Source organism: Anolis carolinensis, chromosome 6, assembly GCF_035594765.1.
Source record: "Anolis carolinensis isolate JA03-04 chromosome 6, rAnoCar3.1.pri, whole genome shotgun sequence".
NCBI classification, from domain to species: Eukaryota; Metazoa; Chordata; class Lepidosauria; order Squamata; family Dactyloidae; genus Anolis; species Anolis carolinensis.
Genome location: NC_085846.1, coordinates 67,483,211 through 67,509,633, shown reverse-complemented (window position 1 = coordinate 67,509,633; position 26,423 = coordinate 67,483,211). Strand labels below are relative to the sequence as shown.

At 47.1% G+C, this 26,423-nt stretch overlaps 3 non-coding genes and 21 pseudogenes across 3 annotated transcripts; all 24 read left to right on the top strand.

Annotated features, from left to right (window-relative positions):
• The first annotated feature begins 553 nt into the window (after positions 1-553).
• LOC134292851 (5S ribosomal RNA) lies at positions 554-671 on the top strand (annotated as a pseudogene).
• A 1,267-nt stretch (positions 672-1,938) lies between these two features.
• On the top strand, positions 1,939-2,056 carry LOC134292669 (5S ribosomal RNA; annotated as a pseudogene).
• Positions 2,057-2,631: 575 nt separating this feature from the next.
• Positions 2,632-2,749, top strand: LOC134292695 (5S ribosomal RNA; annotated as a pseudogene).
• Positions 2,750-4,013: 1,264 nt separating this feature from the next.
• Positions 4,014-4,131, top strand: LOC134292742 (5S ribosomal RNA; annotated as a pseudogene).
• A 582-nt stretch (positions 4,132-4,713) lies between these two features.
• LOC134292712 (5S ribosomal RNA) lies at positions 4,714-4,831 on the top strand (annotated as a pseudogene).
• Positions 4,832-5,403: 572 nt separating this feature from the next.
• On the top strand, positions 5,404-5,521 carry LOC134292668 (5S ribosomal RNA; annotated as a pseudogene).
• A 1,264-nt stretch (positions 5,522-6,785) lies between these two features.
• LOC134292731 (5S ribosomal RNA) lies at positions 6,786-6,903 on the top strand (annotated as a pseudogene).
• Positions 6,904-7,478: 575 nt separating this feature from the next.
• Positions 7,479-7,596, top strand: LOC134292741 (5S ribosomal RNA; annotated as a pseudogene).
• A 572-nt stretch (positions 7,597-8,168) lies between these two features.
• On the top strand, positions 8,169-8,286 carry LOC134292667 (5S ribosomal RNA; annotated as a pseudogene).
• A 1,265-nt stretch (positions 8,287-9,551) lies between these two features.
• LOC134292850 (5S ribosomal RNA) lies at positions 9,552-9,669 on the top strand (annotated as a pseudogene).
• Positions 9,670-10,933: 1,264 nt separating this feature from the next.
• On the top strand, positions 10,934-11,051 carry LOC134292711 (5S ribosomal RNA; annotated as a pseudogene).
• Positions 11,052-11,623: 572 nt separating this feature from the next.
• LOC134292666 (5S ribosomal RNA) lies at positions 11,624-11,741 on the top strand (annotated as a pseudogene).
• Positions 11,742-12,314: 573 nt separating this feature from the next.
• LOC134292781 (5S ribosomal RNA) lies at positions 12,315-12,432 on the top strand (annotated as a pseudogene).
• Positions 12,433-13,695: 1,263 nt separating this feature from the next.
• LOC134292739 (5S ribosomal RNA) lies at positions 13,696-13,813 on the top strand (annotated as a pseudogene).
• A 1,266-nt stretch (positions 13,814-15,079) lies between these two features.
• Positions 15,080-15,197, top strand: LOC134292849 (5S ribosomal RNA; annotated as a pseudogene).
• A 1,264-nt stretch (positions 15,198-16,461) lies between these two features.
• LOC134292780 (5S ribosomal RNA) lies at positions 16,462-16,579 on the top strand (annotated as a pseudogene).
• A 573-nt stretch (positions 16,580-17,152) lies between these two features.
• Positions 17,153-17,270, top strand: LOC134292776 (5S ribosomal RNA; annotated as a pseudogene).
• Positions 17,271-17,845: 575 nt separating this feature from the next.
• LOC134292664 (5S ribosomal RNA) lies at positions 17,846-17,963 on the top strand (annotated as a pseudogene).
• Positions 17,964-18,536: 573 nt separating this feature from the next.
• On the top strand, positions 18,537-18,654 carry LOC134292787 (5S ribosomal RNA; annotated as a pseudogene).
• Positions 18,655-19,231: 577 nt separating this feature from the next.
• On the top strand, positions 19,232-19,349 carry LOC134292775 (5S ribosomal RNA; annotated as a pseudogene).
• Positions 19,350-22,895: 3,546 nt separating this feature from the next.
• On the top strand, positions 22,896-23,004 carry LOC134292848 (5S ribosomal RNA; annotated as a pseudogene).
• A 901-nt stretch (positions 23,005-23,905) lies between these two features.
• On the top strand, positions 23,906-24,024 carry LOC134292797 (5S ribosomal RNA). The gene has a single exon (XR_009999941.1). It is a non-coding gene; the product is annotated as a 5S ribosomal RNA (ribosomal RNA).
• A 910-nt stretch (positions 24,025-24,934) lies between these two features.
• LOC134292795 (5S ribosomal RNA) lies at positions 24,935-25,053 on the top strand. The gene has a single exon (XR_009999939.1). It is a non-coding gene; the product is annotated as a 5S ribosomal RNA (ribosomal RNA).
• An 897-nt stretch (positions 25,054-25,950) lies between these two features.
• LOC134292794 (5S ribosomal RNA) lies at positions 25,951-26,069 on the top strand. The gene has a single exon (XR_009999938.1). It is a non-coding gene; the product is annotated as a 5S ribosomal RNA (ribosomal RNA).
• Positions 26,070-26,423: the final 354 nt, after the last annotated feature.

Sequence of the window (26,423 nt, the reverse complement as noted above, 5' to 3'; positions counted from 1 at the left end):
ACTGGCATTTCTTCAAGAAGAAAGGTCCAAGTTGACTCTCCTTTCTGGAGCCTGGTCTGAGTTCCTAGCTCTACCTGACTTTTGGGCAGGATAGCGGTGTAGGCATGCTTAAGACCAGGCTGCAGAGCCCCTTGCCCTGCTTGATGTTTCTCCACTCCCAAATTTCTCTTTCCGATTGGAAGGCATTGGATATTGACGACTCCTGCTACTTCTTTTGAGCGCATCATACGAAAAGTCTATTGCACCTTGAACTCCACTGAAGACTTGGACATTTCCCTCAGGTTGTGGGAGCTGGTGATGTTGAATTCAGCTGAATCTTATTGATTCGGGGTGTTTGAAATGATGCTTTTTTTAAAAAAAAAGCAAGACTCTGAAGGAAATGATCTCCCGGAATTTACGTGTTGGTGTATCGTGGACATGAGGTTCTTTTCTTAGGATGAATTATCAAATATGTTTCTTGGTCCATTGTTCCTTCAACCCGGCAGTGCGGCTTCTACATCCAGGACTTTTCAATCCCTTTCAACTTCAAAAGAGTTAGTTTGTGGAGGTCACGGCCTACGGTCAATCCGCTCTGAATACGCCCGATCTCACTTGATCTCGGAAGCTAAGCAGGGCGGGCCCAGTATGTTCTTGGACGGGAGACCGCCTGGGAATGCCGGGTGCTGTAGGCCTTTTCCTCCTTGGCATTGGTCAACTGCCATTTCTTCAAGAAGAAAAGTCCAAGCTGAATTTCATTTCTGCAGCCTGGCCTGAGTTCCTAGCTCTACCTGACTTTTGGGCAGGATAGCAGTGTAGGCATGCTTAAGACCAGGCTGCAGAGCCCCTTGCCCTGCGTGATGTTTCTCCACTCCCCACTTTCTCTTTCCGATTGGAAGGCATTGGATGTTGACGACTCCCGAAACATCTTTTGAGAGCATCACAAGAAAAGACTCTTGAACTTTGAACTCCACTGAAGACTTGGACATTTCCCTCAGGTTGTGGGAGCTGGTGATGTTCAATTCAGCCGAATCTTATTGATTCGGGGCGTTGGAAATGATGCTTTTTTTTTAAAAAAAGCAAAACTCTGAAGGAAATGATCTCCCTGAATTTGCGTGCCGGTGTATCATGGACATGCGGTTTCTATCTTAGGATGAAGCATCGAATATTTTTCTGGGTCCATTGTTCCTTTAACCTGGCCGTGCGGCTTCTACATCCAGGACTTTTCAATCCCTATCAACTTCAAAAGAGTTAGTTTGTGGAGGTCACGGCCTACAGTCAATCCACTCTGAATACGCCCGATCTCCCTTGATCTCGGAAGCTAAGCAGCGCGGACCCAGTATGTCCTTGGATTGGAGGCCGCCTGGGAATGCCGGGTGCTGTAGGCCTTTTCCCCCTTGGCATGTGTCAACTGGCATTTCTTCAAGAAGAAAGGTCCAAGTTGACTCTCCTTTCTGGAGCCTGGTCTGAGTTCCTAGCTCTACCTGACTTTTGGGCAGGATAGCGGTGTAGGCATGCTTAAGACCAGGCTGCAGAGCTCCTTGCCCTGCGTGATGTTTCTCCACTCCCCACTTTCTCTTTCAGATTAGAAGGCATTGGATGTTGACGACTCCTGCTACTTCTTTTGAGAGCATCACAAGAAAAGACTCTTGCACGTTGAACTCCACTGAAGACTTGGAAATTTCCCTCAGGTTCTGGGAGCTGGTGATGTTGAATTCAGCCGAATCTTATTGATTCGGGGCGTTTGAAATGATGCTTTAAAAAAAAAAAAAGCAAGACTCTCAAGGAAATGATCTCCCGGAATTTACGTGTCGGGTATCGTGGACATGAGGTTCCTTTCTTAGGATGAAGCATCGAATATGTTTCTGGGTCCATTGTTCCTTCAACCCGGCAGTGCGGCTTCTACATCCAGGACTTTTCAATCCCTTTCAACTTCAAAAGAGTTAGTTTGTGGAGGTCATGGCCTACGGTCAATCCGCTCTGAATACGCCCGATCTCACTTGATCCCGGAAGCTAAGCAGGGCGGGCCCAGTATGTTCTTGGACGGGAGACCGCCTGGGAATGCCGGGTGCTGTAGGCCTTTTCCTCCTTGGCATTGGTCAACTGCCATTTCTTCAAGAAGAAAAGTCCAAGCTGAATTTCATTTCTGCAGCCTGGCCTGAGTTCCTAGCTCTACCTGACTTTTGGGCAGGATAGCAGTGTAGGCATGCTTAAGACCAGGCTGCAGAGCTCCTTGCCCTGCGTGATGTTTCTCCACTCCCCACTTTCTCTTTCATATTAGAAGGCATTGGATGTTGACGACTCCTGCTACTTCTTTTGAGAGCATCACAAGAAAAGACTCTTGCACGTTGAACTCCACTGAAGACTTGGAAATTTCCCTCAGGTTCTGGGAGCTGGTGATGTTGAATTCAGCCGAATCTTATTGATTCGGGGTGTTTGAAATGATGCTTTTTTTTTAAAAAAAGCAAGACTCTGAAGGAAATGATCTCCCGGAATTTACGTGTTGGTGTATCGTGGACATGAGGTTCCTTTCTTAGGATGAAGCATCGAATATGTTTCTGGGTCCATTGTTCCTTCAACCCGGCAGTGCGACTTCTACATCCAGGACTTTTAGATCCCTATCAACTTCAAAAGAGTTAGTTTGTGGAGGTCACGGCCTACGGTCAATCCGCTCTGAATACGCCCGATCTCACTTGATCCCGGAAGCTAAGCAGGGCGGGCCCAGTATGTCCTTGGACGGGAGTCCGCCTGGGAATGCCGGGTGCTGTAGGCCTTTTCCTCCTTGGCATGTGTCAACTGGCATTTCTTCAAGAAGAAAGGTCCAAGTTGAGTCTCCTTTCTGGAGCCTGGTCTGAGTTCCTAGCTCTACCTGATTTTTGGGCAGGATAGCGGTGTAGGCATGCTTAAGACCAGGCTGCAGAGCCCCTTGCCCTGCTTGATGTTTCTCCACTCCCCACTTTCTCTTTCCGATTGGAAGGCATTGGATGTTGCTACTCCCGCAACTTCTTTTGAGAGCATCACAAGAAAACATTCTTGCACCTTGAACTCCACTGAAGACTTGGAAATTTCCCTCAGGTTGTGGGAGCTGCTGATGTTGAATTCAGTTAAATCTTATTGATTCAGGGCGTTTGAAATGATGCTTTTTTTTTTTTTAAACAAGTCTCTGAAGGAAATGATCTCTCGGAATTTACCTGTCGGTGTATAGTGGACATGAGGTTCCTTTCTTAGGATGAAGCATCGAATATGTTTCTGGGTCCATTGTTCCTTCAACCCCACAGTGCGGCTTCTACATCCAGGACTTTAAGATCCCTATTAACTTCAAAAGAGTTAGTTTGTGGAGGTCACAGCCTACGCTCAATCCGCTCTCAATACGCCCGATCTCACTTGATCTCGGAAGCTAAGCAGGGCGGACCCAGTATGACCTTGGATGGGAGACCGCCTGGGAATGCCGGGTGCTGTAGGCCTTTTCCTCCTTGGCATGTGTCTACTGGCCTTTCTTCAAGAAGAAAGGTCCAAGTTGACTCTCCTTTCTGGAGCCTGGTCTGAGTTCCTAGCTCTACCTGACTTTTGGGCAGGATAGCGGTGTAGGCATGCTTAAGACCAGGCTGCAGAGCCCCTTGCCCTGCTTGATGTTTCTCCACTCCCCATTTTCTCTTTCCGATTGCAAGGCATTGGTTGTTGACGACTCCCGCAACTTCTTTTGAGAGCATCACAGGAAAAAACTCTTGCACCTTGAACTCCACTGAAGACTTGGAAATTTCGCTCAGGTTGTAGGAGCTGGTGATGTTGAATTCAGCCGAATCTTATTGATTCGGGGCGTTTGAAATGATGCTTTAAAAAAAAAAAAGCAAGACTCTCAAGGAAATGATCTCCCGGAATTTACGTGTCGGGTATCGTGGACATGAGGTTCCTTTCTTAGGATGAAGCATCGAATATGTTTCTGGGTCCATTGTTCTTTCAACCCGGCAGTGCGGCTTCTACATCCAGGACTTTTCGATCCCTTTCAACTTCAAAAGAGTTAGTTTGTGAAGGTCACGGCCTACGGTCAATCCGCTCTCAATACGCCCGATCTCACTTGATCTCGGAAGCTAAGCAGGGCGGACCCAGTATGTCCTTGGACGGGAGACCGCCTGGGAATGCCGGGTGCTGTAGGCCTTTTCCTCCTTGGCATGTGTCAACTGGCCTTTCTTCAAGAAGAAAGGTCCAAGTTGACTCTCCTTTCTGGAGCCTGGTCTGAGTTCTTAGCTCTACCTGACTTTTGGGCAGGATAGCGGTGTAGGCATGCTTAAGACCAGGCTGCAGAGCCCCTTGCCCTGCTTGATGTTTCTCCACTCCCCACTTTCTCTTTCAGATTAGAATGCATTGGATGTTGACGACTCCTGCTACTTCTTTTGAGCATATCACAAGAAAAGACTCTTGCACCTTGAACTCCACTGAAGACTTGGAAATTTCTCTCAGGTTGTGGGAGCTGGTGATGTTGAATTCAGCCGAATCTTATTGATTCGGGGCGTTTGAAATGATGCTTTTTTTTTTTTTTTTTTTTAAAACAAGACTCTGAAGGAAATGATCTCCCGGAATTTACGTGTCGATATATCGTGGACATGAGGTTCCTTTCTTAGGATGAAGCATCGAATATGTTTCTGGGTCCATTTTTCCTTCAACCCCGCAGTGCGGCTTCTATATCCAGGACTTTTCGATCCCTATCAACTTCAAAAGAGTTAGTTTTTCGAGGTCACGGCCTACGGTCAATCCGCTCTGAATACGCCCGATCTCACTTGATCTCGGAAGCTAAGCAGGGCGGACCCAGTATGTCCTTGGACGGGAGACTGCCTGGGAATGCCGGGTGCTGTAGGCCTTTTCCTCCTTGGCATGTGTCAACTGGCATTTCTTCAAGAAGAAAGGTCCAAGTTGACTCTCCTTTCTGGAGCCTGGCCTGAGTTACTAGCTCTACCTGATTTTTGGGCAGGATAGCGGTGTAGGCATGCTTAAGACCAGGCTGCAGAGCCCCTTGCCCTGCTTGATGTTTCTCCACTCCCCACTTTCTCTTTCCGATTGGAAGGCATTGGATGTTGCTACTCCCGCAACTTCTTTTGAGCGCATCATACGAAAAGTCTATTGCACCTTGAACTCCACTGAAGACTTGGACATTTCCCTCAGGTTGTGGGAGCTGGTGATGTTGAATTCAGCCGAATCTTATTGATTCGGGGTGTTTGAAATGATGCTTTTTTAAAAAAAAGCAAGACTCTGAAGGAAATGATCTCCCGGAATTTACGTGTTGGTGTATCGTGGACATGAGGTTCCTTTCTTAGGATGAAGCATCGAATATGTTTCTGGGTCCATTGTTCCTTCAACCCGGCAGTGCGGCTTCTACATCCAGGACTTTTCAATCCCTTTCAACTTCAAAAGAGTTAGTTTGTGGAGGTCATGGCCTACGGTCAATCCGCTCTGAATACGCCCGATCTCACTTGATCCCGGAAGCTAAGCAGGGCGGGCCCAGTATGTTCTTGGACGGGAGACCGCCTGGGAATGCCGGGTGCTGTAGGCCTTTTCCTCCTTGGCATTGGTCAACTGCCATTTCTTCAAGAAGAAAAGTCCAAGCTGAATTTCATTTCTGCAGCCTGGCCTGAGTTCCTAGCTCTACCTGACTTTTGGGCAGGATAGCAGTGTAGGCATGCTTAAGACCAGGCTGCAGAGCTCCTTGCCCTGCGTGATGTTTCTCCACTCCCCACTTTCTCTTTCAGATTAGAAGGCAATGGATGTTGACGACTCCTGCTACTTCTATTGAGAGCATCACAAGAAAAGACTCTTGCACGTTGAACTCCACTGAAGACTTGGAAATTTCCCTCAGGTTCTGGGAGCTGGTGATGTTGAATTCAGCCGAATCTTATTGATTCGGGGTGTTTGAAATGATGCTTTCTTTAAAAAAAGCAAGACTCTGAAGGAAGTGATCTCCCGGAATTTACGTGTCGATATATCGTGGACATGAGGTTCCTTTCTTAGGATGAAGCATCGAATATGTTTCTGGGTCCATTTTTCCTTTAACCTGGCCGTGCGGCTTCTACATCCAGGACTTTTCAATCCCTATCAACTTCAAAAGAGTTAGTTTGTGGCGGTCACGGCCTACAGTCAATCCACTCTGAATACGCCCGATCTCCCTTGATCTCGGAAGCTAAGCAGCGCGGACCCAGTATGTCCTTGGATTGGAGGCCGCCTGGGAATGCCGGGTGCTGTAGGCCTTTTCCCCCTTGGCATGTGTCAACTGGCATTTCTTCAAGAAGAAAGGTCCAAGTTGACTCTCCTTTCTGGAGCCTGGTCTGAGTTCCTAGCTCTACCTGACTTTTGGGCAGGATAGCGGTGTAGGCATGCTTAAGACCAGGCTGCAGAGCCCCTTGCCCTGCTTGATGTTTCTCCACTCCACAATTTCTCTTTCCGATTGGAAGGCATTGGATGTTGACGACTCCTGCTACTTCTTTTGAGAGCATCACAAGAAAAGACTCTTGCACGTTGAACTCCACTGAAGACTTGGAAATTTCCCTCAGGTTCTGGGAGCTGGTGATGTTGAATTCAGCCGAATCTTATTGATTCGGGGTGTTTGAAATGATGCTTTTTTAAAAAAAAGCAAGACTCTGAAGGAAATGATCTCCCGGAATTTACGTGTTGGTGTATCGTGGACATGAGGTTCCTTTCTTAGGATGAAGCATCGAATATGTTTCTGGGTCCATTGTTCCTTCAACCCGGCAGTGCGACTTCTACATCCAGGACTTTTCAATCCCTATCAATTTCAAAAGAGGTAGTTTTAGGCGGTCACGGCCTACGGTCAATCCGCTCTGAATACGCCCGATCTCACTTGATCTCGGAAGCTAAGCAGGGCGGACCCAGTATGACCTTGGATGGGAGACCGCCTGGGAATGCCGGGTGCTGTAGGCCTTTTCCTCCTTGGCATGTGTCTACTGGCCTTTCTTCAAGAAGAAAGGTCCAAGTTGACTCTCCTTTCTGGAGCCTGGTCTGAGTTCCTAGCTCTACCTGACTTTTGGGCAGGATAGCGGTGTAGGCATGCTTAAGACCAGGCTGCAGAGCCCCTTGCCCTGCTTGATGTTTCTCCACTCCCCATTTTCTCTTTCCGATTGGAAGGCATTGGATGTTGACGACTCCCGCAACTTCTTTTGAGAGCATCACAGGAAAAAAACTCTTGCACCTTGAACTCCACTGAAGACTTGGAAATTTCGCTCAGGTTGTAGGAGCTGGTGATGTTGAATTCAGCCGAATCTTATTGATTCGGGGCGTTTGAAATGATGCTTTAAAAAAAAAAAAAGCAAGACTCTCAAGGAAATGATCTCCCGGAATTTACGTGTCGGGTATCGTGGACATGAGGTTCCTTTCTTAGGATGAAGCATCGAATATGTTTCTGGGTCCATTGTTCTTTCAACCCGGCAGTGCGGCTTCTACATCCAGGACTTTTCGATCCCTTTCAACTTCAAAAGAGTTAGTTTGTGAAGGTCACGGCCTACGGTCAATCCGCTCTCAATACGCCCGATCTCACTTGATCTCGGAAGCTAAGCAGGGCGGACCCAGTATGTCCTTGGACGGGAGACCGCCTGGGAATGCCGGGTGCTGTAGGCCTTTTCCTCCTTGGCATGTGTCAACTGGCCTTTCTTCAAGAAGAAAGGTCCAAGTTGACTCTCCCTTCTGGAGCCTGGTCTGAGTTCTTAGCTCTACCTGACTTTTGGGCAGGATAGCGGTGTAGGCATGCTTAAGACCAGGCTGCAGAGCCCCTTGCCCTGCTTGATGTTTCTCCACTCCCCACTTTCTCTTTCCGATTGGAAGGCATTGGATGTTGCTACTCCCGCAACTTCTTTTGAGCGCATCATACGAAAAGTCTATTGCACCTTGAACTCCACTGAAGACTTGGACATTTCCCTCAGGTTGTGGGAGCTGGTGATGTTGAATTCAGCCGAATCTTATTGATTCGGGGTGTTTGAAATGATGCTTTTTTTAAAAAAAGCAAGACTCTGAAGGAAATGATCTCCCGGAATTTACGTGTTGGTGTATCGTGGACATGAGGTTCCTTTCTTAGGATGAAGCATCGAATATGTTTCTGGGTCCATTGTTCCTTCAACCCGGCAGTGCGGCTTCTACATCCAGGACTTTTCAATCCCTTTCAACTTCAAAAGAGTTAGTTTGTGGAGGACATGGCCTACGGTCAATCCGCTCTGAATACGCCCGATCTCACTTGATCCCGGAAGCTAAGCAGGGCGGGCCCAGTATGTTCTTGGACGGGAGACCGCCTGGGAATGCCGGGTGCTGTAGGCCTTTTCCTCCTTGGCATTGGTCAACTGCCATTTCTTCAAGAAGAAAAGTCCAAGCTGAATTTCATTTCTGCAGCCTGGCCAGAGTTCCTAGCTCTACCTGACTTTTGGGCAGGATAGCAGTGTAGGCATGCTTAAGACCAGGCTGCAGAGCTCCTTGCCCTGCGTGATGTTTCTCCACTCCCCACTTTCTCTTTCAGATTAGAAGGCAATGGATGTTGACGACTCCTGCTACTTCTTTTGAGAGCATCACAAGAAAAGACTCTTGCACGTTGAACTCCACTGAAGACTTGGAAATTTCCCTCAGGTTCTGGGAGCTGGTGATGTTGAATTCAGCCGAATCTTATTGATTCAGGGCGTTTGAAATGATGCTTTTTTTTTTTTAAACAAGACTCTGAAGGAAATGATCTCTCGGAATTTACCTGTCGGTGTATAGTGGACATGAGGTTCCTTTCTTAGGATGAAGCATCGAATATGTTTCTGGGTCCATTGTTCCTTCAACCCCACAGTGCGGCTTCTACATCCAGGACTTTTAGATCCCTATCAACTTCAAAAGAGTTAGTTTGTGGAGGTCACAGCCTACGCTCAATCCGCTCTCAATACGCCCGATCTCACTTGATCTCGGAAGCTAAGCAGGGCGGACCCAGTATGACCTTGGATGGGAGACCGCCTGGGAATGCCGGGTGCTGTAGGCCTTTTCCTCCTTGGCATGTGTCAACTGGCATTTCTTCAAGAAGAAAGGTCCAAGTTGACTCTCCTTTCTGGAGCCTGGTCTGAGTTCCTAGCTCTACCTGACTTTTGGGCAGGATAGCGGTGTAGGCATGCTTAAGACCAGGCTGCAGAGCCCCTTGCCCTGCTTGATGTTTCTCCACTCCCAAATTTCTCTTTCCGATTGGAAGGCATTGGATGTTGACGACTCCTGCTACTTCTTTTGAGCGCATCATACGAAAAGTCTATTGCACCTTGAACTCCACTGAAGACTTGGACATTTCCCTCAGGTTGTGGGAGCTGGTGATGTTGAATTCAGCTGAATCTTATTGATTCGGGGTGTTTGAAATGATGCTTTTTTTTTAAAAAAGCAAGACTCTGAAGGAAATGATCTCCCGGAATTTACGTGTTGGTGTATCGTGGACATGAGGTTCTTTTCTTAGGATGAATTATCAAATATGTTTCTTGGTCCATTGTTCCTTCAACCCGGCAGTGCGGCTTCTACATCCAGGACTTTTCAATCCCTTTCAACTTCAAAAGAGTTAGTTTGTGGAGGTCACGGCCTACGGTCAATCCGCTCTGAATACGCCCGATCTCACTTGATCTCGGAAGCTAAGCAGGGCGGGCCCAGTATGTTCTTGGACGGGAGACCGCCTGGGAATGCCGGGTGCTGTAGGCCTTTTCCTCCTTGGCATGTGTCAACTGGCATTTCTTCAAGAAGAAAGGTCCAAGTTGACTCTCCTTTATGGAGCCTGGCCTGAGTTACTAGCTCTACCTGATTTTTGGGCAGGGTAGCGGTGTAGGCATGCTTAAGACCAGGCTGCAGAGCCCCTTGCCCTGCTTGATGTTTCTCCACTCCCCACTTTCTCTTTCCGATTGGAAGGCATTGGATGTTGCTACTCCCGCAACTTCTTTTGAGAGCATCACAAGAAAACACTCTTGCACCTTGAACTCCACTGAAGACTTGGAAATTTCGCTCAGGTTGTGGGAGCTGGTGATGTTGAATTCAGTCAAATCTTATTGATTCAGGGCGTTTGAAATGATGCTTTTTTTTTTTTAAACAAGACTCTGAAGGAAATGATCTCTCGGAATTTACCTGTCGGTGTATAGTGGACATGAGGTTCCTTTCTTAGGATGAAGCATCGAATATGTTTCTGGGTCCATTGTTCCTTCAACCCCACAGTGCGGCTTCTACATCCAGGACTTTTAGATCCCTATCAACTTCAAAAGAGTTAGTTTGTGGAGGTCACAGCCTACGCTCAATCCGCTCTCAATACGCCCGATCTCACTTGATCTCGGAAGCTAAGCAGGGCGGACCCAGTATGACCTTGGATGGGAGACCGCCTGGGAATGCCGGGTGCTGTAGGCCTTTTCCTCCTTGGCATGTGTCAACTGGCATTTCTTCAAGAAGAAAGGTCCAAGTTGACTCTCCTTTCTGGAGCCTGGTCTGAGTTCCTAGCTCTACCTGACTTTTGGGCAGGATAGCAGTGTAGGCATGCTTAAGACCAGGCTGCAGAGCCCCTTGCCCTGCTTGATGTTTCTCCACTCCCAAATTTCTCTTTCCGATTGGAAGGCATTGGATGTTGACGACTCCTGCTACTTCTTTTGAGCGCATCATACGAAAAGTCTATTGCACCTTGAACTCCACTGAAGACTTGGACATTTCCCTCAGGTTGTGGGAGCTGGTGATGTTGAATTCAGCCGAATCTTATTGATTCGGGGTGTTTGAAATGATGCTTTTTTTAAAAAAAAGCAAGACTCTGAAGGAAATGATCTCCCGGAATTTACGTGTCGATATATCGTGGACATGAGGTTCCTTTCTTAGGATGAAGCATCGAATATGTTTCTGGGTCCATTTTTCCTTCAACCCCGCAGTGCGGCTTCTATATCCAGGACTTTTCGATCCCTATCAACTTCAAAAGAGTTAGTTTTTCGAGGTCACGGCCTACGGTCAATCCGCTCTGAATACGCCCGATCTCACTTGATCTCGGAAGCTAAGCAGGGCGGACCCAGTATGTCCTTGGACGGGAGACTGCCTGGGAATGCCGGGTGCTGTAGGCCTTTTCCTCCTTGGCATGTGTCAACTGGCATTTCTTCAAGAAGAAAGGTCCAAGTTGACTCTCCTTTCTGGAGCCTGGCCTGAGTTATTAGCTCTACCTGATTTTTGGGCAGGATAGCGGTGTAGGCATGCTTAAGACCAGGCTGCAGAGCCCCTTGCCCTGCTTGATGTTTCTCCACTCCCCACTTTCTCTTTCCGATTGGAAGGCATTGGATGTTGCTACTCCCGCAACTTCTTTTGAGCGCACCATACGAAAAGTCTATTGCACCTTGAACTCCACTGAAGACTTGGACATTTCCCTCAGGTTGTGGGAGCTGGTGATGTTGAATTCAGCCGAATCTTATTGATTCGGGGTGTTTGAAATGATGCTTTTTTAAAAAAAAGCAAGACTCTGAAGGAAATGATCTCCCGGAATTTACGTGTTGGTGTATCGTGGACATGAGGTTCCTTTCTTAGGATGAAGCATCGAATATGTTTCTGGGTCCATTGTTCCTTCAACCCGGCAGTGCGGCTTCTACATCCAGGACTTTTCAATCCCTTTCAACTTCAAAAGAGTTAGTTTGTGGAGGTCATGGCCTACGGTCAATCCGCTCTGAATACGCCCGATCTCACTTGATCCCGGAAGCTAAGCAGGGCGGGCCCAGTATGTTCTTGGACGGGAGACCGCCTGGGAATGCCGGGTGCTGTAGGCCTTTTCCTCCTTGGCATTGGTCAACTGCCATTTCTTCAAGAAGAAAAGTCCAAGCTGAATTTCATTTCTGCAGCCTGGCCTGAGTTCCTAGCTCTACCTAACTTTTGGGCAGGATAGCAGTGTAGGCATGCTTAAGACCAGGCTGCAGAGCTCCTTGCCCTGCGTGATGTTTCTCCACTCCCCACTTTCTCTTTCAGATTAGAAGGCATTGGATGTTGACGACTCCTGCTACTTCTTTTGAGAGCATCACAAGAAAAGACTCTTGCACGTTGAACTCCACTGAAGACTTGGAAATTTCCCTCAGGTTCTGGGAGCTGGTGATGTTGAATTCAGCCGAATCTTATTGATTCGGGGTGTTTGAAATGATGCTTTTTTTAAAAAAAGCAAGACTCTGAAGGAAATGATCTCCCGGAATTTACGTGTTGGTGTATCGTGGACATGAGGTTCCTTTCTTAGGATGAAGCATCGAATATGTTTCTGGGTCCATTGTTCCTTCAACCCGGCAGTGCGACTTCTACATCCAGGACTTTTCGATCCCTATCAATTTCAAAAGAGGTAGTTTTAGGCGGTCACGGCCTATGGTCAATCCGCTCTGAATACGCCCGATCTCACTTGATTTCGGAAGCTAAGCAGGGCGGACCCAGTATGTCCTTGGACGGGAGTCCGCCTGGGAATGCCGGGTGCTGTAGGCCTTTTCCTCCTTGGCATGTGTCAACTGGCATTTCTTCAAGAAGAAAGGTCCAAGTTGAGTCTCCTTTCTGGAGCCTGGTCTGAGTTCCTAGCTCTACCTGATTTTTGGGCAGGATAGCGGTGTAGGCATGCTTAAGACCAGGCTGCAGAGCCCCTTGCCCTGTTTGATGTTTCTCCACTCCCCACTTTCTCTTTCCGATTGGAAGGCATTGGATGTTGCTACTCCCGCAACTTCTTTTGAGAGCATCACAAGAAAACACTCTTGCACCTTGAACTCCACTGAAGACTTGGAAATTTCCCTCAGGTTGTGGGAGCTGGTGATGTTGAATTCAGTCAAATCTTATTGATTCAGGGCGTTTGAAATGATGCTTTTTTTAAAAAAAACAAGACTCTGAAGGAAATGATCTCTCGGAATTTACCTGTCGGTGTATAGTGGACATGGGGTTCCTTTCTTAGGATGAAGCATCGAATATGTTTCTGGGTCCATTGTTCCTTCAACCCCACAGTGCGGCTTCTACATCCAGGACTTTTAGATCCCTATCAACTTCAAAAGAGTTAGTTTGTGGAGGTCACAGCCTACGCTCAATCCGCTCTCAATACGCCCGATCTCACTTGATCTCGGAAGCTAAGCAGGGCGGACCCAGTATGACCTTGGATGGGAGACCGCCTGGGAATGCCGGGTGCTGTAGGCCTTTTCCTCCTTGGCATGTGTCTACTGGCCTTTCTTCAAGAAGAAAGGTCCAAGTTGACTCTCCTTTCTGGAGCCTGGTCTGAGTTCCTAGCTCTACCTGACTTTTGGGCAGGATAGCGGTGTAGGCATGCTTAAGACCAGGCTGTAGAGCCCCTTGCCCTGCTTGATGTTTCTCCACTCCCCATTTTCTCTTTCCGATTGGAAGGCATTGGATGTTGACGACTCCCGCAACTTCTTTTGAGCGCATCACAAGAAAAAACTCTTGCACCTTGAACTCCACTGAAGACTTGGAAATTTCGCTCAGGTTGTAGGAGCTGGTGATGTTGAATTCAGCCGAATCTTATTGGTTCGGGGCGTTTGAAATGATGCTTTAAAAAAAAAAAAGCAAGACTCTCAAGGAAATGATCTCCCGGAATTTACGTGTCGGGTATCGTGGACATGAGGTTCCTTTCTTAGGATGAAGCATCGAATATGTTTCTGGGTCCATTGTTCCTTCAACCCGGCAGTGCGGCTTCTACATCCAGGACTTTTCGATCCCTTTCAACTTCAAAAGAGTTAGTTTGTGAAGGTCACGGCCTACGGTCAATCCGCTCTCAATACGCCCGATCTCACTTGATCTCGGAAGCTAAGCAGGGCGGACCCAGTATGTCCTTGGACGGGAGACCGCCTGGGAATGCCGGGTGCTGTAGGCCTTTTCCTCCTTGGCATGTGTCAACTGGCCTTTCTTCAAGAAGAAAGGTCCAAGTTGACTCTCCTTTCCGGAGCCTGGTCTGAGTTCCTAGCTCTACCTGACTTTTGGGCAGGATAGCGGTGTAGGCATGCTTAAGACCAGGCTGCAGAGCCCCTTGCCCTGCTTGATGTTTCTCCACTCCCAAATTTCTCTTTCCGATTGGAAGGCATTGGATGTTGACGACTCCTGCTACTTCTTTTGAGCGCATCATACGAAAAGTCTATTGCACCTTGAACTCCACTGAAGACTTGGACATTTCCCTCAGGTTGTGGGAGCTGGTGATGTTGAATACAGCTGAATCTTATTGATTCGGGGTGTTTGAAATGATGCTTTTTTTTAAAAAAAGCAAGACTCTGAAGGAAATGATCTCCCGGAATTTACGTGTTGGTGTATTGTGGACATGAGGTGCCTTTCTTAGGATGAAGCATCGAATATGTTTCTGGGTCCATTGTTCCTTCAACCCGGCAGTGCGGCTTCTACATCCAGGACTTTTCGATCCCTTTCAACTTCAAAAGAGTTAGTTTGTGGAGTTCACGGCCTACGGTCAATCCGCTCTGAATACGCCCGATCTCACTTGATTTCGGAAGCTAAGCGGGGCGGACCTAGTATGTCCATGGACGGTAGACCGCCTGGGAATGCCGGGTGCTGTAGGCCTTTTCCTCCTTGGCATGTGTCAATTGGCATTTCTTCAAGAAGAAAGGTCCAAGTTGACTCTCCTTTCTGGAGCCTGGCCTGAGTTCCTAGCTCTACCTGACTTTTGGGCAGGATAGCGGTGTAGGCATGCTTAAGACCAGGCTGCAGAGCCCCTTGCCCTGCGTGATATTTCTCCACTCCCCACTTTCTCTTTCAGATTAGAAGGCATTGGATGTTGACGACTCCTGCTACTTCTTTTGAGAGCATCACAAGAAAAGACTCTTGCACTTTGAACTCCACTGAAGACTTGGAAATTTCCCTCAGGTTGTGGGAGCTGGTGATGTTGAATTCAGCCTAACCTTATTGATTCGGACCATTGGAAATGGCGCTTTTTTGTAAAAAAAGCAAGACTCTGAAGGAAATCATCTCCCGGAATTTACGTGTCGGTGTATCGTGGACATGAGGTTCTTTTCTTAGGATGAATTATCAAATATGTTTCTTGGACCATTGTTCCTTCAACCCGGCAGTGCGGCTTCTACATCCAGGACTTTTAGATCCCTTTCAACTTCAAAAGAGTTAGTTTGTGGAGGTCACGGCCTACGGTCAATCCGCTCTGAATACGCCCGATCTCACTTGATCTCGGAAGCTAAGCAGGGCGGGCCCAGTATGTTCTTGGACGGGAGACCGCCTGGGAATGCCGGGTGCTGTAGGCCTTTTCCTCCTTGGCATTGGTCAACTGCCATTTCTTCAAGAAGAAAAGTCCAAGCTGAATTTCATTTCTGCAGCCTGGCCTGAGTTCCTAGCTCTACCTGACTTTTGGGCAGGATAGCAGTGTAGGCATGCTTAAGACCAGGCTGCAGAGCCCCTTGCCCTGCGTGATGTTTCTCCACTCCCCACTTTCTCTTTCCGATTGGAAGGCATTGGATGTTGACGACTCCCGAAACATCTTTTGAGAGCATCACAAGAAAAGACTCTTGAACTTTGAACTCCACTGAAGACTTGGACATTTCCCTCAGGTTGTGGGAGCTGGTGATGTTCAATTCAGCCGAATCTTATTGATTCGGGGCGTTGGAAATGATGCTTTTTTTTTTTTAAAGCAAAACTCTGAAGGAAATGATCTCCCTGAATTTGCGTGCCGGTGTATCATGGACATGCGGTTTCTATCTTAGGATGAAGCATCGAATATTTTTCTGGGTCCATTGTTCCTTTAACCTGGCCGTGCGGCTTCTACATCCAGGACTTTTCAATCCCTATCAACTTCAAAAGAGTTAGTTTGTGGAGGTCACGGCCTACAGTCAATCCACTCTGAATACGCCCGATCTCCCTTGATCTCGCAAGCTAAGCAGGGCGGACCCAGTATGTCCTTGGACGGGAGTCTGCCTGGGAATGCCGGGTGCTGTAGGCCTTTTCCTCCTTGGCATGTGTCAACTGGCATTTCTTCAAGAAGAAAGGTCCAAGTTGACTCTCCTTTCTGGAGCCTGGTCTGAGTTCCTAGCTCTACCTGATTTTTGGGCAGGATAGCGGTGTAGGCATGCTTAAGACCAGGCTGCAGAGCCCCTTGCCCTGCTTGATGTTTCTCCACTCCCCACTTTCTCTTTCCGATTGGAAGGCATTGGATGTTGCTACTCCCGCAACTTCTTTTGAGAGCATCACAAGAAAACACTCTTGCACCTTGAACTCCACTGAAGACTTGGAAATTTCCCTCAGGTTGTGGGAGCTGCTGATGTTGAATTCAGTCAAATCTTATTGATTCAGGGCGTTTGAAATGATGCTTTTTTTTTTTTAAACAAGACTCTGAAGGAAATGATCTCTCGGAATTTACCTGTCGGTGTATAGTGGACATGAGGTTCCTTTCTTAGGATGAAGCATCGAATACGTTTCTGGGTCCATTGTTCCTTCAACCCCACAGTGCGGCTTCTACATCCAGGACTTTTAGATCCCTTTCAACTTCAAAAGAGTTAGTTTGTGGAGGTCACAGCCTACGCTCAATCCGCTCTGAATACGCCCGATCTCACTTGATCTCGGAAGCTAAGCAGGGCGGACCTAGTATGTCCTTGGACGGGAGACCGCCTGGGAATGCCGGGTGCTGTAGGCCTTTTCCTCTTTGGCATGTGTCTACTGGCCTTTCTTCAAGAAGAAAGGTCCAAGTTGACTCTCCTTTCTGGAGCCTGGCCTGAGTTCCTAGCTCTACCTGACTTTTGGGCAGGATAGCGGTGTAGGCATGCTTAAGACCAGGCTGCAGAGCCCCTTGCCCTGCATGATGTTTCTCCACTCCCCACTTTCTCTTTCAGATTAGAAGTCATTGGATATTGACGACTCCTGCTACTTCTTTTGAGAGCATCACAAGAAAAGACTCTTGCACCTTGAACTCCACTGAAGACTTGGAAATTTCCCTCAGGTTGTGGGAGCTGGTGATGTTGAATTCAGCCGAATCTTATTGATTCGGGGTGTTTGAAATGATGCTTTTTTAAAAAAAAGCAAGACTCTGAAGGAAATGATCTCCTGGAATTTACGTGTTGGTGTATCGTGGACATGAGGTTCCTTTCTTAGGATGAAGCATCGAATATGTTTCTGGGTCCATTGTTCCTTGAACCCGGCAGTGCGGCTTCTACATCCAGGACTTTTCGATCCCTATCAACTTCAAAAGAGTTAGTTTTTGGAGTTCACGGCCTACGGTCAATCAGCTCTGAATACGCCCGATCTCACTTGATCTCGGAAGCTAAGCAGGGCGGACCTAGTATGTCCTTGGACGGGAGACCGCCTGGGAATGCCGGGTGCTGTAGGCCTTTTCCTCCTTGGCAAGTGTCAATTGGCATTTCTTCAAGAAGAAAGGTCCAAGTTGACTCTCCTTTCTGGAGCCTGGCCTGAGTTATTAGCTCTACCTGATTTTTGGGCAGGATAGCGGTCTAGGCATGCTTAAGACCAGGCTGCAGAGCCCCTTGCCCTGCGTGATGTTTCTCCACTCCCCACTTTCTCTTTCCGATTGGAAGGGATTGGATGTTGACGACTCCCAAAACTTCTTTTGAGAGCATCACAAGAAAAGACTCTTGAACTTTGAACTCCACTGAAGACTTGGACATTTCCTTCAGGTTGTGGGAGCTGGTGATGTTCAATTCAGCCGAATCTTATTGATTCGGGGCGTTGGAAATGATGCTTTTTTTTTAAAAAAAAGGCAAGACTGAAGGAAATGATCTCCCTGAATTTGCGTGTCAGTGTATCGTGGACATGAGGTTCCTTTCTTAGGATGAAGCATCGAATATTTTTCTGGGTCCATTGTTCCTTTAACCCGGCAGTGCGGCTTCTACATCCAGGACTTTTCGATCCCTATCAACTTCAAAAGAGTTAGTTTGTGGAGGTCACAGCCTACAGTCAATCCGCTCTGAATACGCCCGATCTCACTTGATCTCGGAAGCTAAGCAGGGCGGGCCCAGTATGTTCTTGGACAGGAGACCGCCTGGGAATGCCGGGTGCTGTAGGCCTTTTCATCCTTGGCATGTGTCAACTGCCATTTCTTCAAGAAGAAAAGTCCAAGCTGAATTTCATTTCTGCAGCCTGGCCTGAGTTCCTAGCTCTACCTGACTTTTGGGCAGGATAGCAGTGTAGGCATGCTTAAGACCAGGCTGCAGAGCCCCTTGCCCTGCGTGATGTTTCTCCACTCCCCACTTTCTCTTTCCGATTGGAAGGCATTGGATGTTGACGACTCCCGAAACTTCTTTTGAGCGCATCATACGAAAAGTCTATTGCACCTTGAACTCCACTGAAGACTTCGAAATTTCCCTCAGGTTGTGGGAGCTGGTGATGTTGAATTCAGCCGAATCTTATTGATTCGGGGTGTTTGAAATGATGCTTTTTTAAAAAAAAGCAAGACTCTGAAGGAAATGATCTCCCGGAATTTACGTGTTGGTCTATCGTGGACATGAGGTTTTTTTCTTAGGATGAAGCATCGAATATTTTTCTGGGTCCATTGTTCCTTTAACCTGGCCGTGCGGCTTCTACATCCAGGACTATTCGATCCCTATCAACTTCAAAAGAGTTAGTTTGTGGAGGTCACAGCCTACAGTCAATCCGCTCTGAATACGCCCGATCTCACTTGATCTCGGAAGCTAAGCAGCGCGGACCCAGTATGTCCTTGGATTGGAGGCCGCCTGGGAATGCCGGGTGCTGTAGGCCTTTTCCTCCTTGGCATGTGTCAACTGGCATTTCTTCAAGAAGAAAGGTCCAAGTTGACTCTCCTTTCTGGAGCCTGGTCTGAGTTCCTAGCTCTACCTGACTTTTGGGCAGGATAGCGGTGTAGGCATGCTTAAGACCAGGCTGCAGAGCTCCTTGCCCTGCGTGATGTTTCTCCACTCCCCACTTTCTCTTTCCGATTGGAAGGCATTGGATGTTGATGACTCCCGAAACTTCTTTTGAGAGCATCACAAGAAAAGACTCTTGAACTTTGAACTCCACTGAAGACTTGGACATTTCCCTCAGGTTGTGGGAGCTGGTGATGTTCAATTCAGCCGAATCTTATTGATTCGGGGCGTTTGAAATGATGCTTTTTTTACAAAAAAAAAGCAAGACTCTGAAGGAAATGATCTCCCGGAATTTACATGTCGGTGTATCGTGGACATGAGGTTCCTTTCTTAGGATGAAGCATCGAATATGTTTCTGGGTCCATTGTTCCTTCAACCCGGCAGTGCGGCTTCTACATCCAGGACTTTTCAATCCCTTTCAACTTCAAAAGAGTTAGTTTGTGGAGGTCACGGCCTACGGTCAATCCGCTCTGAATACGCCCGATCTCACTTGATCTCGGAAGCTAAGCAGGGCGGGCCCAGTATGTCCTTGGACGGGAGACCGCTTAGAAATGCCGGGTGCTGTAGGGCTTTTGCTCCTTCGCATTTGTCAACTGGCATTTCTTCAAGAAGAAAAGTCCAAGCTGACTCTCGTTTCTGCAGCCTGGCTTGAGTTCCTAGCTCTACCTGACTTTTGGGCAGGATAGCGGTGTAGGCATGCTTAAGACCAGGCTGCAGAGCCCCTTTCCCTGCTTGATGTTTCCCCACTTTCTCTTTCAGATCAGAAGGCATTGGATGTTGATGATTTCTGTTACTTTTTTTGACAGCATCACAAGAAAAGACTCTTGTACCTTGAACTCCACTGAAGAATTTGAAATTTCGCTCAAGTTTTGGGAGCGTGAGGAAATGTTGCATTGAATCGAATCTCATTTATTTGTGACATTTTAATTGATGTTTTGTTTGTTTTTTTAAAAAAATCAGAAATCTGAAGGCTGTACAGATAGAAAATATTGCACCAGACGGTAAGGGCATAGTTATCCTCATAGTTTCCTGTAGTCTGAATTGCAGAGTTTGTTCTGCCATGACGGAACTCGAAATGTGATGCACCCAAAGGTCTATCATACTGGGCTATGGGTCATATTGGTTGAGATTGATAGGATTTGGAGCTCGACAGTCTCTGGAGTTCTATATGTTCCCCAAACCTGGTAGAGGTAAAATGCTGATTTTTAAAAAATAGAATCTAGATGTGGCCTGTGTTTAAAATGAAACATTTACAGCATGTTCTGTTGTCCTTTCTTACTTGAAAAAACGCTGGCTATGAAATTAGACTTAATTATGGGATTCATTGAAAAAATGGTATATATCAAAGGGGGTGCAATCTTATTAAATGCAAATTAATGGAATATTTTCATTATATCTTGTCAGCTGTATTTTATATATAAGCTACTAAAATATCACTGTTCTCCTTCTCGCCTTAAAAAAAGCTAATTTTGGAATGGTAACTTCTTCTTTCCTTTTTTTCTTCTTTGCTTGCTCACTTCCAATCCAGCACTTCTGCCTCTTGTGAACTTTGGCTGTGGAAACTTTGTCGGGATTCTGATATCATTAGCTACTCAACCTGCTGATGTTATAAAAACCCATGTGCAACTGTAATCCAATAATATATTTGGAGACGACAGGCAGTTGCCTTAATCTTTAGGGTAAGACTGGGTTGGTTAGTTGGTTTCCTAAAACATGTTTTATCCATCTTAATCTAATCCTTCTAATGAATGCAACTGCTTCAGAAGTGTTCAGAAGAAGAGAGTTCAGTCTAACTCCATTTCGTAATAAAATGGAGTTTTTCCCTACCTTACAATTACACTGTTTAGTGCACTTTGTGTCTTTGTGTATTTTTTAATGAAGAGGTTTCCACACTGCAGACATTTGGCCCCTCCCACCATTCCCCCTCTCAGTGCTTTTTGGTATTTCAACTCCCACAATTTCCAACAGCAGGGAGGGAGAGAGAGAAAAGGGATGGGAGGGAAACTCATTTGGAATGGCTACAGCACTGGCCTTCCCAGTACTATACAAAGTTTTAATTGTCAATCTGAACAACCTGGATCATTTTGAGACAGATTATTTCTGTCCTTTGAATTCAAAAAGAAAATAACACATTTGCAAGAAATTTATTAGAATTAGAATAATTCCTTTTCCTGAAAGATTAGGCCTTAAGGTTAGGATGGGAGAGAACGATAATCTCTTAAACAAGAGGAAAAATATATACCAATAACATTTGAAATGGGCTGATGTTTTTATATCAGGGTTGTTCTGAGGAAACCATGCAAAGAACTAATTTTGACTTGACATCTATAGATGTTGTGTAATTATTGAAGAATGATTGAAGAATGTGATGGGTAAGGTGACAACCATGCTTTCTTCTTTCTCCAACAGGACTATGGACTGGCATTTTCAGTGTTGGTGTCCCAAAGGCCTTGCGGCGCACACTGATGGCAGCAATGGCATGGACTGTATATGAACAAATGATGTCTAAAATGGGATTAAAATCTTGAATGAGGGGAGTTTGAAGAAGACATTTTGCTGTTCTGTTTCTGATTTCATGGCATTTGTTACCTGGAAGCTGACTTATTCTCATAGATATGGAAATACTACTTGAGATGAAGAACTACAGATTTCAGGTGTATCGAGATGGGGGAAACATTCCAGGAAGACTATCTTAAGAGACTTGGAATAGGACATAACCTGTTGTGTCCAGGTCTAAATGAAGATCCAACTTATTCTGAGAAATTTATTTGGAAAGTCCTCCTCAACCAGTTGTTCTGAATTTTTTTTACCAAGAATTCAAAAACAAACGTGTAGCCAATTGTGACTTCTGATTCAAGCAATGACATTTCTTCCTTGTGGCTTTACTCTCCATAACTGTGTAATGACTCTTCTGCCTGGCTATCTCTTCAAGATGTATTTATTGTACATCCACAAAGCCCCACCTGCAGCCAAGTAAGGCTTAAGGTATAGGAGGGCAGATTGAAAGACTCCATGAATGATCCCGATTTGCTGAGGCCAGCTAGTCTGCCGGCCCCTTCTGTGTAAAGGAGGGGAAGCAACAAGTTTGATGAGGCAGCTCCATTGCCCTCTTTCAGTTTCCCTCGTGCTGGCATGACCCACCCTACCACCCTATGGACAGTGTGAGTATAAACTGGTCGCGCAAGGGCCGGGTAGGAATTTTTTCCCCCAAGTTTGCCTTGGGGTTTTTTCGCCTACCCCACACTGTTTCAGATGGATGTGGTAATTGGCTTTGGGTGGTGTCATTTAAATATGCTTTCTTGAGTCATTAATAATATTTTAATGCATGTTAAAGGTTAAATAGTTATGGTAGGCACCGTGCCTTAGGGGGTGACCCCCATAAGTTTTCATAAAATGGAAGCTACCAATGGAACAGGATTGAGGATTTTCACTCTTTAAAAACTCTGCTGTTTCGGAGGGAGCTGCGTCAGGATGGCTTTCCAACTATGATCGGCTGAGAAGTCCAGCCAAAGAGTCCTTGGTACATGATGTCCTTGGAAGTGGTCAGAGGGAGTGACATCTGGACCAGGGACTACATTCACTAGGGGACCATCAACCCACGAGTTACGTCTTGTGTTTTACAGATTTTCCCTCTACTGGTTATTATGAGTTATTTCAATAAATAGGTCAGAAAATGGCCCTTTAGATCCATTTTCTTGTGTCTGGCTCTTTATTTCATGGTGGGAGTTCAAAAGGAAATATAGGAGAATCTTGCCAAGTATTATTGAAATGCCATTTTGTGCACTGATTGGTTACTACAGTGGCTTGGACCCTAAGCTTTAAGAGTGAGTTAAAACTACGGGAAATGATCACGTTTCATACAGTAGGACTGGAGATTGTGCAGCTCTGTAGATAATGGTGAGCTGCATCTCCCATGATTTCTAATCAATTATTGTCCTTGCTAGAGGGCTGCATGTGTGCTGGTGTATGTCTCTTGTATCAAGGAGGAGGAGGAGGAGAAAAAAGAGGAGAAGGAGGTGGTGGGTCTCTGTGTCAGTGACCAATAGATGGTGCTGTTTTGGGTTGAAGTGGCCGAGCTTGTTCGAACCTAAGAGAGGGAAAGCAAGCAGCACATCTGCCTACAGCCATACCACCCTGAACACGTCAGATCTCGGAAGCTAAGCAGGGTTGGGCCTGGTTAGTACTTGGATGGGAGACTGCCTGGGAATACCGGGTGCTGTAGGCTTTTTTTTTGCCTCCATTGCAGCTTTTGATACCTTTGGTGTTCCTTCATGGGGGAGTCCAAACTGACTTTTTTTTTTGCTGCCTGGCCTTATCGCCCGGCTCTCCTGCCTGCCGGAACCAAAGCAAAGAAGTCCTACTGAAATACCTGGATGCAGACTCACGTCCTGGAAATAAGCTCAGATTTCTGAAAATTGCAGAAAACATTTTCTCCAGTCGAAATTCCGTGATGCGTGGCCTTTAGACTGCTACGTTTCCCAAACAAAAGGGTTTCACCGGGACACAGAATAACACGTCCTACTATCCTTATTCCAAAAAGGCAATTCAGCTCTATCGCCCAAAACTGAGTAAGCTCCTTGGATTTCCCGCCTTTGGCCATGCCGCCAAACTTGCAAATGCGGTTCAGGTTTCTAACAGGTGGAGAAAACGGCAATGAAGGGCCCAATCTGCTGTGCTCCAGGGCATTTGGAATTTTAAATTTAGGGGGATTTAATCCAAAAATATGAAAACATTGAGGCAGGGTAGTTGAAGCCTTTTTGTTCTGGTGCTGCAGCGTTTCTCCTTGCTGTGTGTTCCTGGTCTTTCAGGCCTGTCTGTCTTCTGAGGCGGCATTTGCAGCGAGCCCAAATGGGAAGGTCTTGGGTGGACACAGGGTGGGAAATGGGACAGTTCCTCAGGGCCGGCTGAAAGTGGGAGTAGTGTGCAGTGATTGGTCAGCATCCTTTCTAGGAATTCGGGTGTGTGTCTGCTGGTTTATGTCTCTTGTATCAAGGAGGAGGAAGAGGAGGAGAAAGAAGAGGAGGAGGAGGTGGGCCTCTGTGTCAGTGACCAATAGATGGTGCTATTTTGAGATGAAGTGGTGAAGCTTGTTCGAATCTAAGAGAGGGAAAGCGAGCAGCACATCTGCCTATGGCCATACCACCCTGAACACGCCCGATCTCGTCTGATCTCGGAAGCTAAGCAGGGTCGGGCCTGGTTAGTACTTGGATGGGAGACCGCCTGGGAATACCGGGTGCTGTAGGCTTTTTGCCTCCATCGCAGCTTTCGATTGCTTTGGTGTTCCTTCATGGAGGAGTCCAAGCTGACATTCTTTTCTGCTGCCTGGCCTTAGCGCCTGGCTCTCCTGCCTGCCGGAACCAAAGCAAAGAAGTCCTACTGAAATACCGAGATGCAGACTCACGTCCTGGAAATAAGCTCAGATTTCTGAAACTTGCAGAAAACATTTTCTCCAATCGAAATTCCGTGATGCGCGGCCCGTAGACTGTTACGTTTCCGAAACAAAAGGGTTTCACCGGAAAACAGAATGACACGTCCTACTATCCTTATTTCAAAAAGGCCGTTCAGCTCTATCGCCCAAAACTGAGCAAGCTCCTTGGATTTCCCGGCTTTGGCCATGCCACCAAATATGCAAATGCGGTTCAGGTTTCTAACACGTGGAGAAAACGGCAATGAAAGGCCCAATCTTCTGTGCTCAGGGGCTTTTGGAATATCAGTGTTAGGGGGTTTTAATACGAAAACATGAAAAGATTAGGGCAAGGCAACTGAAGCCTTTTTGTTCTGGTGCTGCAGCGTTTCTCCTTGCTGTGTGTTCCTGGTCTTTCAGGCTTGTCTGTCTTCTGCGGTGGCATTTGCAGCGGGCCCAAATGGGAAGGACTTGGGCAGACACAAGGTGGGAAATGGGCAGAGTGCCTCAGGGCAAGCTGAAGCTGGGAGGGACTAGTGTGCAGTGTTTGGTCAGCAACCTTTCTAGGCATTTTGGTGTACGTGTGTGCTGGTGTATGTCTCTTGTAGCAAGGTGGTGGTGGAGGAGGAGTTGGAGAAAGAAGAGGAGGAGGAGGTGGGCCTTTGTGTCAGTGACCAATAGATGGTGCTGTTTTGGATTGAAGTGGCGGAGCTTGTTCGAACCTAAGAGAGAGAAAGCGAGCAGCACTTCTGCCTACGGCCATACCACCCTGAACACGCCCGATCTCGTCTGATCTCGGAAGCTAAGCAGGGTCGGGCCTGGTTAGTACTTGGATGGGAGACCGCCTGGGAATACCGGGTGCTGTAGGCTTTTTGCCTCCATCGCAGCTTTCGATTCCTTTGGCGTTCCTTCATGGAGGAGTCCAAGCTGACATTCTTTCCTGCTGCCTGGCCTTAGCACCCGGCTCTCCTGCCTGCCGCAACCAAAGCAAAGAAGTCCTACTGAAATACCTAGATGCAGACTCAAATGAGCTCAGATTTCTGAAACTTGCAGAAAACATTTTCTCCAATCGAAATTCCGTGATACGCGGCCCGTAGACTGCTACGTTTCCCAAACAAAAGGGTTTCACCGGGACACAGAATAACACATCCTACTATCCTTATTTCAAAAAGGCCGTTTAGCTCTCTCGCCCAAAACTGAGCAAGCTCCTTGGATTTCCCGGCTTTGGCCATGCCACCAAACTTGCAAATGCGGTTCAGGTTTCTAACACGTGGAGAAAACGGCAATGAAAGGCCCGATCTTCTGTGCTCAGGGGCTTTTGGGATATCAGTGTTAGGGGTTTTTAATTCGAAAACATGAAAAGATTAGGGCAAGGCAGCTGTAGCCTTCTTGTTCTGGTGCTGCAGCGTTTCTCCTTGCTGTGTGTTCCTGGTCTTTCAGGCCTGTCTGTCTTCTGCGGTGGCATTTGCAGCGGGCCAAATGGGAAGGACTTGGACTGACACAAGGTGGGAAATGGGCAGAGTGCCTCAGGGCCAGCTGAAGCTGGGAGGCACTAGTGTGCAGTGTTTGGTCAGCAACCTTTCTAGGCATTTTGGTGTACGTGTGTGCTGGTGTATGTCTCTTGTAGCAAGGTGGTGGAGGAAGAGGCGTTGGAGAAAGAAGAGGAGGAGGTGGGCCTTTGTGTCAGCGAACAATAGATGGTGCTGTTTTGGGTTGAAGTGGCGGAGCTTGTTCGAACCTAAGAGAGGGAAAGCGAGCAGCACGTCTGCCTACGGCCATACCACCCTGAACACGCCCGATCTCGTCTGATCTCGGAAGCTAAGCAGGGTCGGGCCTGGTTAGTACTTGGATGGGAGACCGCCTGGGAATACCGGGTGCTGTAGGCTTTTTGCCTCCATCGCAGCTTTCGATTCCTTTGGTGTTCCTTCATGGAAGGGTCCAAGCTGACATTCTTTTCTGCTTCCTGGCCTTAGCGCCCGGTCTTCCTGCCTACTGGAACCAAAGCACTGAAATACCTAGATGCAGACTCACGTCCTGGAAATAAGATCAGATTTCTGAAACTTGCAGAAAACATTTTCTCCAATCGAAATTCCGTGATTCGCGGCCTTTAGACTGCTACGTTTCCCAAACAAACGGGTTTCACCGGGACACAGAACAACACATCCTATTATCCTTATTTCAAAAAGGAAATTCAGCTCTCTCGCCCAAAACTGAGCAAGCTCCTTGGATTTCCCGGCTTT